A 13,509-nucleotide genomic window follows, 5' to 3' on the forward strand; every position below is an offset into this window, starting at 1 on the left:
CAAGTCCAAGGGCAAAACAAAGGCAGAAATGGGAAAGCAAACTGCAAGGTCAATAGCCCAAGAAGATCAGATGCAGGATAAAATCCAGTGGGTTGAGAAAATGGTTCAAAACCAAGCCTGGGAGGGTGAGTGTGGTCTAAAACTGTCCTCATACACAGTGGTTGGTTTGTGTCCTACTGAAGGTGGTGGAACTTAAGGGAGACAGGTGGGCCAGACACAATGCCTCCCTCATGAGATGCTGTGGATTTGTGCATTGCACAGGTGTGTGGATCTAAGGGTAACTCTGGAAAATGAGAAATTTACAGTAGCTTATTTATCGTCTTATTCTGATTTCAGAAATGTTACATGAGACACTTCTTAAAATTATATTTGTGTTTATTTCACCCTGATAATGGGGAAAACAAATCATACCAACCATATCTTGGTTTAAAATGTCCTGGTCAGTGGAGTCTGGCCACTAAATGTTGGCTTCTTATATTAGTTTACTCGGTCTCCCCATGCAAGAGAAAGTGGCTGAGCTGGCAAAAATTACATGCCCACTTCTCTGAGTAGGTCTTAGGCATAAATAGGCCAATAAGAAATAGGTCCCTGTCTCTTGCTTAACTATCTCAGGTGACATGGACCAGTGAGAAGTAGGAGGAATATGGGCCCTGTCAGAGGTCTGAATCATAATCACCAAGTGAGAGGTAGTTTCTCCCAAGAAGGAGGGTGCTAAGCAGACTGAATAATAGATGTCCTCTACACCCTCAAGACTCCTCAGACCAGTAGGCTTCGTATCACCTGGGAGCTTGTTAGAAATGCAAAATGGCCCCAGACCTGCATTTTATCAAGATCCCCTGGTGATTTGTATGCACATTAAAGTCTGAGAAGCCCTGGTCTCATAATAATAATAATAATAATAGCAAATAAAATTTATTCAGAGCTTATTGTTGCTGGGGCCTCTGCTAAGTGACTTACACACATTTTCCTATGTTGGACTGGGCTTCCCTAAATGCCAGATTCTGTGTTTTAAGCTGGGTTTGAAAAGGTGTTACCTGGTTCTACCCTGAGGACCAGGAAAGACCAGATGTCTCTAAACCTTCCTTGAAATCGGCAAATTTAGTGTATAGACTATTTAAGTCAGTTCTTTGGGAATGGTGGCATAACCCCCAAATATCAAAGCACTGTGATTCAACATAATTCTGGAAGTTCTAGCCAGTGCAACAAGGAAAGAAAATGAAATAACAGGAATACAGATCTTAAAGGATGAAATAAAACTTAAAGTTGTTCCTATTTGCAAACGACACAATAGTCTATATAGAAAATCCCAAGGAATCTACAAAAAAAAAAAAAACCTTCTAGAACTAATAAGTACGTTCAGCAAGGTTGCAGGATACAACATACAAAAATAAAAGTACTGCGGAGTAGCACAAAAATGAAGCTTTGGAAATCTGACTGAGCTTCACCTTGAATGAGACAGTGCCCCCAGCAGCTGGGCTGGGACTCTGAGGGTCTTAGAAAGCCAAACTTGCTCCTCTCCTTCTCTCTGTGCCCACTATACTTCCTGTAAGGTTTTGGATCCTTTAGGAAATGAATCAGGAACTTCATCTAACCTTACTTTGAGCAAAGGTAGTTGTATGGTCTTTTCCCACACTCCACAGCCCTCCTAAAAACATTGCCATCTTATTTGATTCTTCCAACAACACTCTGAGATATAGGTACTATCATCATCCCAATTTTTCAGATAAGTAAACTGAGGCTCAAGGAGAGTAAGCAGGTTGCCCAAGGTCACACAGCTACACAGCTATTAGGAGTCAGAGTCAGGATTCTAACCCAGCTCTACTCCAGAGTCTGTGCTCTTTTTTTTTTTTTTAATTTTATTTATTTTTTCCCCCCAAAGTCCCAGTAGATAGTTGTATGTCATAGCGGCACATCCTTCTAGTTGCTGTATGTGGGACGCTGCCTCAGCATGGCCGGAGCAGCGGTGCGTCGGTGCGCGCCCAGGATCCGAACCCCCGCCGCCAGAAGCAGAGCGTGCGCACTCAACCACTAAGCCACGGGGCCGGCCCCAGAGTCTGTGCTCTTAACCATCTGAGGCAGTTTTAATCAATCTTTGTTTTTCACAGAGACATAAAGAGAAGTTTTAATTAAACTACAGTATCTCAGATCCCTGGGATTTTTTGAAACTTTAATCGTAAGAGAGGGTTACAACAAGATCTGCCTCATGAAGGCTACTCTTAAAGAGAAAAATGATTGAAACATCGGACTCCCCCTCTGCCAAAAAAAAAGGCACTGTACCACTGTGTCTCACTACGAAAATTGAATCATAGGATATTAGAGCTGGAAGGCCCTCTGGGGTAATTTAGTGCATCTTCAATTTACAAACAGGGAAACAGGCCTAGGGAAGAGTGGATCATCCTGCATGGTTAATAAACCCCCACTCTCAGCGCAGTAGTCTTTGTGTGCATACTCTCCATGTGCATGCCTAAAGTTGTCACCGTTAGATTTCCAATTGTATGCTTAAACAACAATTCCTGGAATAGTGTGTCCTAGGAGCCTAAAAGCTCTTCCATATGTTGAGCTGAAATTCTGCTTCCCTCTAACTCCCTCCCCATCAGTCCCGGTTTGACTCTCTGGAGACATATTCAGACATTCTTCAGACATTCCAATTTTAAAGCCAGGAAAATATCTGAGCTTGGGATATAAATTTAGCTGTCTTATGCCTCCCATGTGCTCATTTCCTCATAACTTCTGCAACTTTAATTTATACTGCATAATGACAGTTTATGCTGTCTGCTTTTCTATGGCCTCAAAAAATGCTTTCTTGGTCTCAAGCGACCACTGTAATGCAATCTGACCCAGCTGGCCTTTGAGCAAGGCAGATGAGAAAATCAGTTCTCACCAGTAGGTACAATACATATGTGGAGCCTCCAAGCAACACTTTCCAAAATTGCAAAGTGAACAAAGCTCTAGATCCCCAAAATGCAGGAGTTACTTGGGAAAGAGAGGGATGCTTACAAGAACTGGCTCTCTTTTGCACAAGCTCATTTTCCATTGCCTTCTGCACTTTATCTGTATAGAAAAAGTCTGGTAAGGTACCTTATCAAGTTGAGGTTTCTCCCTCAATACGGGTACACATGTGGAGCTTTAGAGGTCTGCAATCATGCTCTAAATGTGCCTTATTGGCATTCAAGGCAACCTCACTACCTCAGCTTGGCCATAGAATCCAGAATCTCTGAGTGGAAGGGAACAAGGAAGGCATCGTCCACTTGAACCTCCCACCCAATGCAGGATTTTTACCTACAATATCTCCAGTAAGCATCCATTAGACCCCACTCCTGTCCTCCCTCCAGCCCCAGCCCCTCTCTTCTCTCACCGTGCAAGGACGTGAGAGGGTAACAGGATCAAGGGAAGGCTGTAGGGAGGTGAGATATTTTACCCTCTCCATTTTCTGGTTCTTCTCTTTCCTTTTTAGCCACATTTCCCAAAAGAACAGTCCATTCTTTCTACCTCCACATATTATTTCTTAACCTCTAGAAGCTTGGCTTCTGCCTCTATCTTTCCTCCAAAACCACTCTTCGAAGTCTACCAATGAACTCCTGAATGCAAAACCTAATGTTATTTTCCTATTCCTCAACTTCCCAGCCACTTCTGCAGCTCTGACACTGCTGACAATGCCCTTTCTTGAATCTCTTCTTTTAGCCTCTGGAATACTCTATACTTTCACTTTTCCTTTCATCTCTTGAGCCATTGTTTCCATTTCCTCTCTAACTGCAAATGTGGCTGTTCTCTAACATTCTCTTCTCAGCACACTCGGTTTCTCCTTGGCTTCAGGAATCCCTTCCATGCAGATAATGTATAATTCCTAATTTCCAACCCACATCTCTTTTTTGAGCTCAAAACTCATACCTATTGGACATTTCTGTCTGATGTCACACAGACACACCAAACTCAACATGTCTAAAACCATACTCATCTTAGCTTTGCCTCTGAAATCAGATGGTCCCACCGTGTTGCCTACCTTAGTTCATAATATCAACATCATGTAGTGACTCTGGAATAAAACTCCAATCCTCTAACTCTACTTCTTTCATTCCTTACATTGCAACTCTTGTCAAGTAGACTTGATTCTACCTGTACAATGTTTCTCACATCTGTCTCCTCCATTCTATTATTACTGCCACCACCTTAGTTTTTAAGATCTAGATTATACTCCAAAAGCCTCCTAATTAATGATGCAGTCTCAGATCTCCTATCCACACCTTTTAGAATAATTGTCACGAGTTACCACTTTGATCTTGTCATTCCTCTGTTCAAACGTTTTCAACTCCCCATTGCTTAGCCTAAGTGTCAGCAAATTTTTTTTTGTAAAGAGCCAGATAACAAATATTTTTGGCTTTGTGGGCCATACAGCCTCTGTTGCAACTACTCAACTATGCTGTCGTAGCATGAAAGAAGTCATAGACAATTTGTAAACAAATGAGCCTGGCAGTATTCTAATACAATTCTATTTGCAAAAGCAGGCAACCAGCTAGATTTGGCCCAAGGGCCATAGTTTGCCTACCCTTGGTCTCAACAGAATAAATTCACTTTCCACAAGTCCACCATAAATTTATAGCCCATTACTTCCCAACATAAACCTCATTTTCTAAACAATCTGTAGATATATTATAGTTCTCTGAACATACTTTCCCAACCCTGTGCCTTTTTTCGTGCTGTTCCCTCTACCTGCAATGCTCTGCCCTGCAGTCACTCTCTGTCTCAAGAGGCTCTGAAATGTGGGACGTTAGATGTTCTGTCCACTTTCAAGGACCAGAAATCAAGGCAAATTAACAGAGAGACACACATCATTAGTGAAGTTCATAAGCCAGGACTCTGGAGGGTGCTAACATTAAAAGACAAATTCAGCATTGTCAATGTACCCAAATTATTTGGCCTGATGATTTAGCCCATACATCACAGAAATAAGAAAGTGCCATACACAGCACTAAGTTCCTCCATGCTGAAATTGAGCCTATGGAAGGTAAGGGGCAAAGTGGAGATGTTTTGCCTTCTGGTAAAATGTAACGACTGTACAATCTTTTCTGTGTTGTGAATTCCTTTTATTCTATCTGCTTGTGTTTCTGAGTGTTTTCTTTTACATATGAATATATTGTTACTTATTCTAGGAATACCACAAATGTATAGAAAATATGCAAAGATGATTGTGAATTACAAAAGTGAAGGCAATGAATTATTCTTTATATACTTTCATGTATAATTTTACCTGATAAATTTTTATAATTATTACCTGTAAACAGCAGATTTCCTCCCACAGGATTGCCAGAAGCTAAGAAAGTTCAGTATGAAACTATAGTATTATTCACCAAATAGAAAAACCATTCAAGATATACTAATTCAAAAAGATTTCTAGCTCAATATAATCTATTTATTTGGAGAGCAAACAACCATTGCATCCACATTTGGCACACACTAGAAGTCCTCAAGTGGTCAAGTTCACAAAGTGTACTCTTAGCAGTGGATTCTCTGGGTGTTTATCTCTTCATCAAATTAGGAATAACTACCATAGCTCTTAACATATAATTCTCAATGGAAAGGTAAATATCAATACCAAGTATTAGAGTCCAATGATCACCTATACCCCAAAGAAAGATATATCCTTTGGGACAATCCTGCAGAACACAAAACAGATTTTTATTTTAAGCATTTCAGTGACTATTTTTAGGTCTGCATAACAAATACCAGAATGGACCCAATTCTTTTCAATTTAACTTATCTAAATAGTACAACAAGGAAAATACTACGGTGCCTGTTAAATTGATTCAAATATATAAAACCCAGGAGAACATCAGCAAGACTCTCTTTCTCAGGGTAAAAAAAATGTGGGAAGAACTTAGATGTGGGACCTAGAGCCAAAACCATTATGAATAAACTTTGGGAGAGAATGCAGGACTATCTGGCAGCAAAACAGCACTGCTACCTGGAGGTCTCTCTGATCCAATTTTTCCAATTAATACTCCAAGCATAACCTTTAGGGAGGAAGAATAGAATGGCCTGGCCTAGAAATTAGGGTGGGAAATCCATGAGACCTTTATCAAGCATCCACACACTAAAATAAGCTGAGTTTCATAAGTTATTTGGCAAAAAGCACCCTAAAGCCTGCTGCTCAAAAACTCTGAAGGATATGACCCACCAGCACCACCCCTGGCAATGACAGCCTGTTGACCTACCACCAGCTTAGTCTTCCATCCAAGTCGTAACTTCACACCATGCTGCAGCGATTAGGAAATTGTGTGTATAGTGATGCGCTTTCATAGGCAAACATTGCAATGCGTCTTGAGCAGGCCTTGGCCATCATTGAGTGGAACTGATTTAAAGAGCCAATAGTATTAGCTTTTCTTCAACCTCTTCAAGGCAGTATACTGTGCTAATACAGACATGTTTTTCTGCCTTAAGGCAGTTTCTCAACTGGATGTTTCCATTTTTATCTCTGGAGTATTTATTTTTATTAAATGCTTTCAGTAGCACTCCCTATTTTCTAATGGTGAATGGAATTATGGGAAAACTAATTGAAAGATGAGATTTTTCAAAGTACTTATTGCAATCTCTTCAAGAAATGCATGAGGAGAAGCTAGTCATTTCTCAAAGATAGAGTGAGTGTCAACTCTTACATTAAAATCCCCAGACTTGGTAATCTCTTCTCCGTTTGGAAGTTCAGAAACTCTGTGCAGAGGATGGTAAAGCAAAAATTACCAGGAATGGTTGGAAGAGCCCTTGGTAAAACCATTCCAGCTTCTTTTGGGAGAGGGCACCATGATAGCTATCAAGGACCTACAACTAGGGAATGATAAAGCTTGGAAGGGGGTAGGGAGTAGCCCCACCCTGGGTAGGGTGAAGGACTCTGTCACGCTCTCACCTCCCTCCCAGCAGAGGGCATCACAGCACTGAGTCGTTAGATGGAAACTTTCCAAGGAAGACTAAAACTAAGAATTATTAAAGCTAAAAGGAAGACATGAAGGGTCCTTTTCCCTCTTCCGTTTCTGAGCTTTGCTTGGGGGGCACCTTCTTAGAGGTACATTTGACCTTGGGGAGCTAAGAGACAACAAGGTAGGGTCCAGAGAGGAGATGGTAGGAAGCTGGATTCCCAAGACTGGCTATAGGCTCTAAAGAAGACAGAGAAAAGAAACACGAGTTTTCCTTCTTTGTTGCCTGCCTCAGCTCATCAGAGAAGATAAGCAAATGGGGTTTTAGGGAAAAAACATGGCTTAGTAACGAAAACATGCTTAGCCAAAATGTCTTCTGCATGTGTTCAGTCTCCCAGGAGTCTTACGTCTATGAGTAGCAGATGGGAAGCCCCATCAATAGAAGGAGGGACCTCCCCACTCCCCACTAGTCCACATTCACACTCTGGAAACCTTCACCCTAAACCATACCCTTGAGGCTTGAAGAGTCAGTTCGTCAACCCGGGCTCTAACCAAGAAAGGAATGAGTGCCTAGGAAGAACAGCATGCACTTATTTTGCTGCAACAATATACTCCAACACTGATTCAGTAACCCCTATACACAGCGATTATAGGTTTTGAAAAAGGCACAGGATGGGTTTTTGTTTTAAATAACATTTTATTGACTTTCAAAATAGCTGTTACTGTTACTAAACTGTTACTATTACCCCCAATCTCTGGAATCTGCACACAGATTTTTCTGTAGAAAGTTTGCATTGCGCCTGATATGTCTAAAGGCAAAGGGTTATTATGAGATTAGAGACAAAATTATTCATGATTGTTCACCAGCTCAATCTGAGGCCTTGACCAAGTTGCTGAAGGCACCATGAGTTGCCTTGTCCAGCTTGGTGATAGGGCTTGCACAGCTCCTCTGCTTTGAACATACCATTGAGTCCTACTAGTTGGCTAGGGAGAGGGTATCAAGGTGACCAAACTCCTCAAGATGCCACACTTTACTTATCTGCTCAGCCTGCTGCCTGCATTCAGATCTGTCCCTCCCACACCCCCCAGTTAAATTCCACGCTTCTGTGGGAGTGAATTTGGGAGTGCTCATATTCTGACTATACCTGAATTGGTAACTGATGTAATTAACCGCTCTCTCATCCTTTTTTTCTTTCTGACACCAAGAATGAGGAAGGTCTATTTCCCACGTTCAGACAAGGGCAGTCAGGGAAGGTTTCAATTAGTCTGTGGTCTGGTTGTTGTTTATGAATGATCAGTGAGGAAGTTTCTCTCTGCAGCTGAGCACTGGAAACTCCTTGGACCACACAAGGCTGTTAATGGTGTCCAGGAGACTCTCACTGCACTTCAACTTCCTTAACCCGCTGACTTCCCCCATCCCGCTTACAAGTTCCTCAACAACAGTGTGGGATTCAAGAGGAAGTTAAAGCTTTCAACCATATCCAAAACCCCTGTCTCATAAATGGAGATTCAGAAGACAAAAGATTAATGATGACATTTGGCAGAATTAGACCAATGCTGGAGTGAAGTTTGCTCAGGGTTCCCCTTGAAGGCTGTGACCATGCCATAGGCATGGCTCCTAAGGGGAAGCACCTGCTGCCCTGGTCTTGGCTCCTCTAGCTGTAGAGAAGCTACAGGAACTGTGTGAGATAACAGACAGCTAGAGAGCTTATCTCTAGCTCTCAGGGGTAGCATCGTAGGGGGTGGGGATATTGAGAGAGAACAGAAATGGTTAGTGGGAATTTTTCCATAGTTACTGCGGGATTTGTGGCATGAATCTCCTCTTCTGTGTCTGCTGTGAAATCTTCAGTTTAATCCTCATCACGTACTACTACTGTGTTTGTGGAAGTGGATTCTTCAGGGGAAGAAGATGAGGAATTTAGTCCTGCATCCAGGTTTGTCCAGGGAAAAGCAAGAGATGCAGAAGCCAGGAACAAAGCACAAGTTCAAGTGAAAGTTCGTTACACGAACAAAAGAAATAGAAGGAATACCGTTTGGAAACAAAGAAATCTCCATTTCCTGCCATGATGTTGGTGAAAGAGTTCTTTGCACATATATAGGAATCCCTGGACCAGGTTGAGGCAGGCATCTAGAATGGCCCCCTGCACCTTGACAGCAAGGATGTACACTGGGGCAAACCTCCTCTCTTTCGGCAGAGAGCTCAAACCCAACCAGTGTAGGGAGGGCCAAGTCTTTATTGTACAGCCCAGAAAACTCCTGTATCACCTTTCTGTGTGATCAATCTGCTGGGCCTCATCTGCTAACTCATCTTGTTCTGCCCTTTAGTTTCCCTGGAAGATGATTTTGTAGACTCTCAAGGGCCATATTGTGACAGTCTTTCTTTTAAAGCCAAACATCTGGGTATTTCTAGATGTTGAGCAAATGCTCTTGAAATTCATCTGTGTTTTTAAAACTATTTTGAAACAAAATATGAGTGGAAATATGCCATCCTTGTCCCTTCCCCAGCACTCTGTCCCTGAGACCTATTGGTCCTAGTTCCACTGCCCCTGCTACTTGTCCATTCTTCACAAAGACTGCAGGTGAAAACATGCCTTTGGCTTCAGTTGAAGAGCTGCTGTCTGTCCCCAGCCCCTACTGTGGGTCTGAAATGCAAGTCTCAATAAATTTATACCTTTTCTACAGTGTCTGTGGTAGGCAGAATAATGCCCCCTTCCAAAGATATCTTAATCCCCCAAACCTATGACTATCTTAGGATACATGGTAAAAGGGACTTTGCAGATGTGATTAAGTTAAGGGTCTTGAGACAGGAGATTATCCTGGATTATCTGGGGGAGCCCAATGAAATAAGGAGTCCTTATAAGTGAAAGAAAGAGGCAGGAGGGTCAGAGTTGGAGAAGGAGATGCGAAGTTCAGTGATGTGAGGAAGGGGCCACGAACCAAGGAATGCAGGCAGCTTCTAGAAGCTGGAAACGGCAAGAAAACAAACTCTCCCCTAGATCCTCCAGAAGGCACCAGTCCTGACTTTAGCCCAGTAAAACCCAATCTGGACTTCTTACATCTAGAACTGTAAGAGAACAAATTTGCATTGTTTTAAGCCCCTAAGTTTGTGGTAGTTTATTACAGCAGCAATAGGAAACTAATACAGCATCTAGGCAGGCATGTGAACTTGGAAAACATGCACCTGCTAACAAAAGGAAACAGGATAAAGGAAAACGCTCAATGCTTATTGGAAACCTATTTTGTGCCAGGCACTTAACATGCATACTCTCATGGGCTTTGTATAACAACTCGGTGAATTTATTCCATTTCTCAGATGAAGAAACTGACCTTTAAAAGTGAAGAAACTTGGTGCTGGCCCGGTGGCACAGCAGTTAAGTGCACGTGCTCTGCTGTGGCAGCCCGAAGTTCACAGGTTCGGATCCTGGGCATGCACTGGTGCACCGCTTGTCAAGCCATGCTGTGGCGGCGTCCCATATAAAGTGGAGAAAGATGGGCACGGATGTTAGCCCAGGGCCAACCTGCCTCAGCAAAAAAGAGGAGGATTGGCATCGGATGTTAGCTCAGGGCTGATCTTCCCCACAAAAAAAAAAAAGTCAAGAAACTTGCTCAAAATCTTATAGTTACCATGTGGTGGATCCAAATTTCCTTACATGTTTGTCTGACTCCAAAGGCAAGGCCCACACTATACTATGTTGCACCTTGAAAAATGAAAAGAACAATATTCGTAGATTCTACAAAGATTTATTCAGTGCCTACTACATGTCAAGCCTTGCACTGGGCATTGGGGATGCTCTAAGGAACAAGTCACAGTGTAGTTCTTGCCCTTAGTGGAGCATACAATCCAGGTTGCAGGGGGCAGAGGAAGGCAATCAAACATGCACATATATAATTACAACGGTGATCATTGCTATGATGGAAAGGATAGGGTACTATGAGAGTACGTAATGATTTCCTCAGGGGAGCAAGTGATTTTTAAACTCAGATCTGAAGGATGCATAGGAATTACTCATTAAGGCATTCTCTTGCTAATATTGCTTTCATCGACCCACTTTCCACAGCTACATCATAGGATCTGGAAGGTGGGGGCATATAAGTTTTAGAACACAAAGCTGTTGGTCCCATTTGGTAAGAAAGAGTCCCACAGAGCTACATTTCTCCACCAAGATCAGATGGGGCCAGGCATCAGGCCAGGCTCCAGGTTGAAAGAACTCTGGTTTATGGTAGATGACCAGATGGTGAACCCCACCTCCTGAAGGCAGCTCCCAAAAACCTGGTTCCTCTGATATTACCAGCTCATCTGCTCTTGTGGTATTCACACCCCCTAGTACCCAGTTTTCAATCTCAAACCTTGCTAAGGTTATGTCTAAGCCATCCACTTCACCTTTCCTCTCACCTCACCCACAGCCTCACCCAACTCTTGTTTACCCATTAGTCATTTAGGATCCAGGGAGGGACGTTGACCTGTTTAGCCCAATCTCATCCTTTTCCACTAATGAATGGTCCTCCTATATCTGGGATAAATGTCTTCATTGACCTATTGATGAAGCTTCCAGTGAGATCCAAATGAAGTAGAAAAGGATAAAAGCCAATGCTACAAGTGAATTTCTCTACACCAAAGTGAAGACATTGTCACCTGGTTGCTAGTTGGCAAGGATCCTCACAAGAACAAATGGATGCCTCTACAGAAAAGCAGTGAATGCTTAGACCTAAGAATGAGTGTAGCTATCAGTGTAGGATGGTATGGAAAGCCTGGGCTTCAAATCCAGGCCGACCTGTGTTCCAGTCCCCATTCTGCCACTTACTAGTGCACAGCCTTAAAGCTGAGATGGAGCTGGCTGTCCTTTCTTTCACTCCATTTGTCACCATGGTAAAGTAGTCAGTGACTGGCCAGACATCGCCTTACTCCTTTTCCACCCCCCTTTGCATCCCACTAGAAGCTCCACTAATAGCTCAGAGAAAGTAATTCTCCCAGATAGAAGAGGACTATTCATCAGTCAACAGTGGAAAGTAGCTTCAGATGGCTTCTTTACCTCTCTGAACCTTGGTTTCCTATTTCTGAAATGAGAATAATATTCTATCTGGCAGGCCTGGTATGAGGCTAAAATGAGAGGGTATCTAAAAGGTCTTGCATCTAGAAAGTACCTTTTATAGCCAGATCTTATATTTATTCACATTCACAGCAGAGCAAAATGGATTCCTGGACTATTTTCCACCTCAGACACACGCCACCACCATGACAAGAGGTGTTCTTCCAGAATGCAGTAAATAAAGGGAACCTTGGGGTAGCTGTTGCTAGTAGGTAGAAAGGCAGTGGTAGGTACAGTTTTATGCACAGGGAGCCACAGGGCAAGCCCCACCCTCTGAGGCTGAAGCTAGTACAAGTAAGCATGTGGTAAAGGAGATAAGACTCAAGGAGAAGGAACATCTTGCTTACAGCTTTGGAGATTTTTAAAGCATCCATGAAAAGCCCAGACTATCTCCTGGGAACTAGAATGTAACTAATGTGAAGATGTCATTTACGCAATTGCATGGTGACTGAACTGTTTGAAGCAACCATATGGCAACAGATGGGTGAGGCTTGCCTGGAGTCAAGCCAAAGAGTTGGACTGAGTCCCGGGTCCACAGCCTTACCCAAGCCCAGGGGTTCTGGTCATTGAAAAATAATTCTCATCTCAGTCCTACTATCATCAAGACGTGACAGCTGGGCCGGCCCCGTGGCTTAGCGGTTAGGTGCGCGCGCTCCGCTACTGGGGGCCTGGGTTCGGATCCCAGGCGCGCACCGAGGCACCGCTTCTCTGGCCATGTTGAGGCCGAGTCCCACATACAGCAACTAGAAGGATGTGCAACTATGATATAAAACTATCTACTGGGGCTTTGGGGGGAAAAAAAGGAGGGGTATTGGCAATAGATGTTAGTTCAGAGCCGGTCTTCCTCAGCAAAAAGAGGAGGATTAGCAAGGATGTTAGCTCAGGGCTGATCTTCCTCACCAGAAAAAAAAAAAAAAAAGATGTGACAGCTAATATACTGACCATGGAGGCCATCAACTTCCCTCTACTCTGAGTCCATGCACACCAAGTCACCTTCTGATAGAAGCTTTGCTTCCTTGTGTATAGTTTCCGAAAGGGCAGAGATTGGGACCATATTTCCCAGTTTAAATTGCATTGTTGCATTGTGGTATGTTCTGGTAGAGTCTCTTCAGCAAGAATTAGGTTTCTGTTTTGGGCTCCACATTTAATTCTTGAGGAGCTTGACTCAAAGCCAGCCTAGTTGCTATTGCTTCCCTGTTGTTCTCCTGGACTCCTGCATTTCTTTATCTAGTCAACTGTCATTTGGTGACTATTTATATTTCATTTGTCTTAAACTACTTTCCCTTCCATCTATTTGATATGCAGGAGTTCTGAAATTCTGGGAATGTGAGTGATTTGATGACACTGGATAGAGGGCAAGGATCCTCGTCAATCTCCAAGGTGACTGAAAAAGCCCTATTCCTTAGGGTCTTATAGGCAGAGCATCACAAGATGCCAAAGTACCTTGAAGAAACATCTTTCAATTATTAAATGTGAGTGTCATTTTGGAGCTGAGTGGGAAACATTAACAAGCGAATTCC

Source organism: Diceros bicornis, chromosome X (genome assembly GCF_020826845.1).
Source record: "Diceros bicornis minor isolate mBicDic1 chromosome X, mDicBic1.mat.cur, whole genome shotgun sequence".
In the NCBI taxonomy this organism is placed as follows: domain Eukaryota; kingdom Metazoa; phylum Chordata; class Mammalia; order Perissodactyla; family Rhinocerotidae; genus Diceros; species Diceros bicornis.